Here is an 8,246-nt window from a genome sequence, read left to right on the forward strand (position 1 = left end):
TGTAGTGATTTTGTTGAGGTACTATTTAGGCCTGCTAGTAGCAGAGCAACACCAGAGATGGAAAAACATACTCTGAAAATCTTAAGCTTGCGAACTTCACTACCCTTCCCAACTTGAAATGTTGCAATATCACTAAATCTTATGATGTGTTCAACCTAGAAAGGTATAGAGGGGACCATGTTTATTCATGAGGGAAGTGGGGAGACCAAATCTACACAATGAATCAATACTCCTTGAAGAACCAAGACCCTGAACAGAAGAGTTAACCAAGGCAGAGAAGTTGGAATTCTACCAGTGTGTCGGAAAGTGTTGTCGCTACTACAACACCCTCCAAAATTTTATCCTACGCTTAATTCTGGAGCCATCCTTGGTCTTGTACATTGTCATCACAAACATTGAAACTCATTCCGTGTGTTTTCTTGAGGAGTTTTTATTTCAAGATAGGAAAAATGTCATCTTTTCACATGTTAGTTGTCGCACAATGTGTTTAAGCCTTTTCTGGTGGTTTCAAGATTTCATCTTTGTGTAAATGAGTTTTTCTAAACATGTAAGCATCTTTCACACTCATTTCCAAAGTTTCAAGCGTTATTGCACAAGTGTCGTCACAATCGTCAAAAAGGGTATCTTTAGTGTTGCACTTGTCGTAACTCAATGTAAATATATCACACTAAGGAAATGAAGTATTCATGTTGTAAATCTATCACATAGAGCAATGGAATACATAAAATATTGTAGAAACACAAACATAAAAAAATGCATTAAAAAAGAGAGACACAGATATACATGGTTCACCTAATTTGAGCTATGTCCACAAAGAAACAGCCAGTCCTTCCTTTTATATTATCCAACAAAATGAAGAGATACAACCTATAATAGATCCAATGTAATTTCCTCTTTGCTCTCACAAAATCTCCTCTCTCTTTCTCGCTCAGAATAAACATATACACATCCGTAGTACAATTCCCTAATATATAGCAAGGGGTTTCCTTATAGAGTAAGAAACCCTAAATTAAACATAACTTCTACCGCCAGATCATTTGCTTAATGAACGACTCAAATTGACTACAAAATTACAACATTTTACAATGCAATTTTACATTTACTTTTTAGCTTCGGGGACGCTTTCCCTACACCCCCCCCCCACGTGGAGGGGTGTACAGTCTTCCTGGGGTATACATCCAATTGAAACAAAGAACTTTGAATAAAGAGGATAACCAAGCTCTAAACCCAACACACACGATTTCCTTGAACCATGCATTGCGCAGTCTCGGTCCTCTAGATGTGACCTTGCCTCTTTATATAATGTAATTCATAGTTCCTTCCTCCTAAGACTACTTCATTACACAATTCCAGTGCTCAAGCCTTGACCATGGCTCCCAAAATTGAGCAATCCATCTACCCAGCCTAGCCTCAACTACACATTGCATAATCTCTAGCCTCAATCTTATCCCTTGGGCCCCTACGTTGTGTAATTTCATAATGTCCTAGCCTCCTTTGTCTCCTAGAACTGCGCAACATGCTCATCCAATGCTCATCACCTCAACCTATCACCCTGGCTCCGAAAATTGAGCATTTTTCTTCCTCAACCCAGCCTGGATAGTGCACTGCATAGTATCAGGGCTCAAGGTTCACCCTTGGTTGCTTGAACTACAAAACTACACAGTCACTGAGCCCTTCTCCCAACTTGTTCCCTAGTTCTAGCTCAAACAAGAGATAAATATGCACTATCTTAGATTTGGGGTTTTTTAGGCTGATATCGTCTCGTCATGAGTGAATTGAAAATATAGGTACATTAGCATAACATGGCAAGATGATGAAGGAGGGAAACATGTTGAAATACATATTTGTAGTTGAACATGCAAGCTAATCAATCAAGAGAAATCAAAGGGACACTAGTTTGCGATCACAACTCAAGACTTGAGATCATTGAAGATTCTTTATCACCAAGCCATGTAGAGGTGGAAAGAAAAGTATTCTCAATCAGACACTTAACACACAGTAGTAGAAGTGGCTTGACATTCCACATCATTAAGCATTCTATGTCAGCAGTGTCATGTCATGCCATGTCATGAGTTGTCACATGCCTCACCATTATGGTGGATTATGTAATTCCTGCTTCAAAAATTAATTGTAAAGTGAAAGTGCAAAGTACATGTATGGAATACGAAGAGTCATGTAAATTTGAAAAGTCATATATGTCAAACAATCATGAGGGTAGATGAAGAGTCACAAGGAAGATGAGGCATCACCTCCTCATTGCTATATATACACCCTCATTGTAAGAGAAAAGGACTTTTCCCTTGGCTCCTCCTGCAGGCATTAGAGAGATAAGCTAGCTCTTTTGAGGAGCAAGGAGTGGCTCCAACACTCCACTATTGTTGCTAGTGATGTTCATTGTATACATGTGTCTTGGAAATTTTACTTAATATAAGAAGCCTTATGGGCCAACACGTTCTTCATGCATGGATTATGGATATTTGTAAGACTATTCTATGAATGTTTGTAATTCATGTTCACTTTTATTTGTGCTAAAGCAGTTGAACTATTTCGGTTATTTTGGTATTTATCATATTGAGAATGTGTTGTAATTTCTATTATCGTTGTCGCATCCTTGTGGACTATTCCGCTGGATATTAGATAGATCTTCCTTGTTACATTGGTTGCAATGCTTGTCACAACTTTGTGGACTATTCCACTTGATGTTGTATAGATCCTCCTTTCTCACGTGTGTCTCTAATAGGGCGGTACTAATACCTCTCTCTTAGAGGTTCACTTCTCCTCCCCTCTACAGTGAAAGAACTTTGACACATATATGATCGAACACTCACCATGCACACCTCATTACTTTTTGAAGACACATTTTCATTCCTCTCTCTTTCTCACAATTAGATCCAAGGCATATATTTAAGATAACCAGCAACCGAGCCATATTCCAGATGAGCCTCCTATCCCAAACAATGTGAGGTCTAATTGGGACCACATATTGGGGAGACCCCTTGAATGTTGGCGGGTCCAGCATCGTCAACATATTCAAAACATGATTAAAGTAGATTTTAATTATAAGTAAACAACAAAGCAATGTGACATGAGAAAATAAGTGAAATATATGTGTTTACCAGTTATACTATGTTGTGGGTTATATATATATATATATATATATATATATATATATATATATATATATATATATATATATATCTAGATATATATAGATATAGATAGATATATATATATATATATATATATATATATATATATATATATATATATATATATATATATATATATATATATATATATATATATATATATATTAGCAAGATTCTACTTGATAATAGAATCATTTTCTTGTATTATAATAACAAAGATAAAAGTTAAGAAAGGAAACTTCATGAACAAATTCATAGTTATATATGCATAAAGTTTGAAAAAAAAATAGTATTAAAGATTTTCCTTTTCAAAAAAATGGTAAACACAAAAATACTTTGAGAAAACTTATATAGAAACTAGTAGTTACAATTTATCATTGCATTTAAAAATGTCCAACACATAAGAGTTTTCTGAAAGATACAAGTATATCAAGCATATTACTGTAGTTCTTCAATTTAGAATAAATATACATAACATATTACTTTACTATAAAATCCTGAAGAGGTACCATAACCTCAAAAACAAAATTGGATGACTATCTCTCCATGTATTATAGAGTAAAGTTGTAATACAGAATAAGGAATTTAGCCTCTACAAAAAACCATAGTTCCAAGGAACTAAAAACCTAATTGGGTTTATAAAAAAATATAATTAAATGATATCTCAAAAAAAATAGTATGAAGACTTGTCCTCAGAGAGAGTAAATTTTTCCATGCAAAAGCCAAGAGTTGGGATCTTCGATCTGGTGAGTGAAACAAGTTTAGTTAGAAAAGGGAACTAGGTAAATCAAAAATTGCTCAAATATGAAGGGGTTATAGTTGTTATTTTTTACATTACCTATAAAAAAAATACAGGTAGAGTCTATATATTATATTAGGATCAAGTGAAAGAAATAAATGAAGGGTATATTGTAACTTGCTAAGTAACAAATAAAAATAGTTATATCTGAGATACTTAAGTTTCAGAACCATATGTGTTTGGTGCTCCTCCTTTCCACCTGTGTCATGGATAGCACAGTGTTAGCCATAAATAACAGAAGAAAGATAATTATTATACATGGAAGGTTTACAAATATAAACTCAACAAAAAAAATATGAAGCATGGTAAAAAAGAGTACAAAAATAATAATACACAATTTTCATTGTAATGAAGTAAATGAATGAATATCTATAAAATTTCTACAAATTTGATACACACACTCATAAAGTAGTATAATTATCGATTACCCACAGAACCCATTGGTAGTAAAATTGATAAGAAAACCCTAAATTGAATCATATATTATATAGTTCCTTTAACTCAAAAAAAACACCAAGAGTGTATGTAACTATATCCAGTCAAGTTAATTAAACAATCGTAACATATAGAAGGTAAAATGATATAAAAACAACGGAACTGATAAGAAATTCATTATAATTCCATATAAACACATACAATACTATAATGAGAACATTCAATCAAATAAAGGTTAAAAATGTATTAATGTGTGTGACAGTTGTGCTCTAAAAATGCCATTGGCATTCAAGACCATATCAGCGCTTTTTTACAAAAGAAATAGAAGATTAAGTTGTAGTAGGGATGTTGTAGTGTTTTCTTCTCAAAGATGTACGAAAAGAACCCACTTAATATTGTGGATGACAAACAATATCAACAATATAAATGGCTACTAAACATTGTAGATATGTAGCAACTGATAGAAACAAAACCTGCCAAAACTCTGATCTATGCCACAATCATAGTTAAACACCAAAAAGAAATAGTAATAACTCCAATCATCCAATGGAAACCAGATGTACAAAGAATAGTTTTATTATAACACCTATGAAGGGAACAAATAAATGTTACCAGCCCCCCTCTATGGGATGGGTTCTTGGCTATCCTCAAATGCCTTCAACTTGTGTAGAGTCTCGCTCCTCTATAATATGTAAACCCAACAAAAATATGGTGTGAGACAATAAAAATAATCAGAGTTACAACAATGAGTGCAATAATGAAAATAATCAAAAGTGAATAATGAATGGAAAACCCTTATATTTATAACAAAATATTGAGTTATCCTCGAATAATGAGCAATAATAAAATATAATCAACCCCATTCTTGGAATAACTACTTGGAATTTTTTATTATAATTGTTTAGGAGGGAAAAAGTATTTAAAATTTTATTTAGAAATAATAAATAAATAAATGATTTATTTATCATCTCAAGAAATTAGTTAAATAACAATAAACAAAAAATGATTTATTTAATTTTTCCTAAGGGATTTAGTCAAATTTGACAAAGAATAATAATTAATTAGTGATTAATTAATTATTCTTAGAGAAAAATAGTATAATTAATGATTTATCTGTTTATTTTTCATAATTGGGTTAACTATGACAAGGAATAATAATTGAGCAATGGTTTAATTAATTATTTCTAGAATAAAATCAAATAAATAGTGATTTATTTAATTATAGTTCATGGGTTTAACTATAAATTAATTAACAAAGGTGTTTTATTAAGTAATTTCTCACAATGAAGGCAATTTTACTAAGATAAAATTGGCTTTACATGGTGTACTTCGATCCATCTAGTAAATTAGGCTAGATGATTAATTTTTTGGTGATAACAGATTACCCCCCAACGTAGGAGTGTTAGGAGCAAAACATATGACCGAAGTACATTGTAAAGATACAATCACTAGACAACACAGGGGAGTCAGAGAGAGAGAGAGAGAGAGAGAGAGACCAATAAAGCTGAAGTGAAAGAGGATAAGGATAAAGGGGACAAGACTAATGCAAGTCTCCTTTTATGTTGTGGTACCGGACCTCAATGAGTTGAGGGAGGCATACCCATACCTGCCAATATAACTTAGTACAAAAATAATGGTGTGCCCAACAACATAACACTGAGCAATGAAGTACATGTTGAATGGTACATGACATGCTGGCATGACAGAGCCAGAAAATGATACAATGTGTCCCATATACATAATGCACTTGGAAAAACATGAGCCAGGAATGAATACAATAATATCTGAGTACATGAGATATAATGGCCCTTCCCTCAAAAAATGGGTGGGAGGGAGGGTAGAACAACTAGAGAAGCCTTGTTGAACAGGGAAGGGCTCTACAAAACTGAATGGATCATCTGAAGGAGACGTTCATGATGTGAACATTGTGATTAGTAGGAATCGAACCCAACAACTCTGTGGAACTACATATGAGGTTGTAGCATCATAGGAATGAATTTGGACATGTGGGGGGCTACCAGAAGGGCCACCCCGGCATGAGGTTTGAAACATCTCACACACACCCAGGAATCACTGGTACAATCTGCTGCATCACTGGACCATCAAGTGTATGAATCATGAACATGAAACAACCAAGTCAAAGGGAAATAATGAGTCCCTCTGCTCGATCCAAGGCGTTGAACAAGAATGGAAGCTGGAACCAAGATACACCACCCTCTAGGTTGTTCTTCTGGAATAAATGAGCTGATGTCGATAGAATAGGGCCCATGATAAGTGAGGTAATGATCATCATCAACTAAGGCAGGAGGGAAAATAGTAATGTGACTGATGGACTAACGCCAAGGATAATGGAAAATGTGGGACTGAGGGACAAGCAGACGACTTCCCTTGTTAGAGCATGAAGTGCATGGTTGACCTAGCAGCGATTGAATCAACTCCGAAGGGGATGGGGATAGTATGACTGGAGGTCAAAATAGACAACACAGGATGAACGATATGTAAATATGGATGGAATATTGTGACATGATATAATGGGACGTGAAATAGACTCCATGGATTCAAGGGTGACTCATCGCGGATGCTCTGAACAAGGGTGACTCGATGATGCTGCCACATAGAATAGGCCCGAAGGGGACCATGAAAGCATGAGTAAATGATGGTTACTCATGATGAAAATTGACACATGGTACATCAATTATTAAGAGGAGGTGGTCCTCAAAGTACAAGTGTCGCATATGAATTTATTCGATTTTGAGAGGTGATGAAGTGTCCCTTCTTGGAAAGATGGCTTCCTAGTGAAGTGTCAAATCATAAAAAACTGAGGAAGACCCATTATAGAGCTTGATGAGATCTTTCTAACAATGTTGACGGTTCATCAAACTGAGCTATTTTTTGGTTGCAATGGGCGATAGAAAAACTGTGGGTTTTCCTATAGAAGGGCGTGTTCCCTCCAATTTGAGAGGAGGAGAAGGCCCTAAATCTTGTGGAGATCGTAGCAAACAACCTGAGCATTGGAATCAAGGTTTGTGACTTTCATACAAGTGGCCTTACTAATCTAAAGGTGGCCTTAATGCTTCTTGGAATGATGGTTCCTGGTGAAGAATCAATGGAAGAGAAAAACGATAATGAACTACTAGAGGAGGTCTAGAATCATCCTCACCCACAAAGTAAAACATGGGGACTATGTGGACATAGAGTATAATATTTGAAGATATGGTATCAAATGTCTACGATATGCGATGTGCATATGGCTCGTCGGGGAGGCCAGTAGGACTAATTATCCAAGGAATGGGAGGATAATCAACCATACCTAGATCTAGTGGGATTTAGGTCGAGACTTATGTTAATCAATTGAGAAGATGGCCAGGGGAAAACCATCATGCCCCCAAGCATGGGATACTGCCCGCAAACATATGTGATGGAGGGGACTGATCTGGTATGCAAAGGTGGGAATGATGCCCCCTAGCAGGAGGAGTTTGTGGAGCACCACTGTGTTCTGAGTGCTTGAAAAATGGATTCAAGCATCTTGGCCCAACTTGGCACGAGATCCTCCAAATAATGATGTAGGGGCCTATGTGCCCCCCAGTATGCTATGGGTGTACTTTAGATGTATTTAGAGCTATGGGATCCAAACACTTGTATGTTTTATGTGATACATAATATGATTATGCATTTTATATGACGATGATGGTTCGCCATGTGTTATGTTTATGGTTGTCCTCTGTGGTATACATGTGATAAATACCAATCTAGAATGTTATTTGCAATGGTAGAGACAATTATTTTGAGATCTACGAACATGACTAAAAGTGATGGTTTCAAATTCACGTACAAACAACTTAACTCGTAGATATTTTCTAAAT

The sequence above is a fragment of the Pinus tabuliformis genome, chromosome 7 (assembly GCF_031772625.1).
Source record: "Pinus tabuliformis cultivar Carrire ecotype Pingquan chromosome 7, CPIR1, whole genome shotgun sequence".
In the NCBI taxonomy this organism is placed as follows: domain Eukaryota; kingdom Viridiplantae; phylum Streptophyta; class Pinopsida; order Pinales; family Pinaceae; genus Pinus; species Pinus tabuliformis.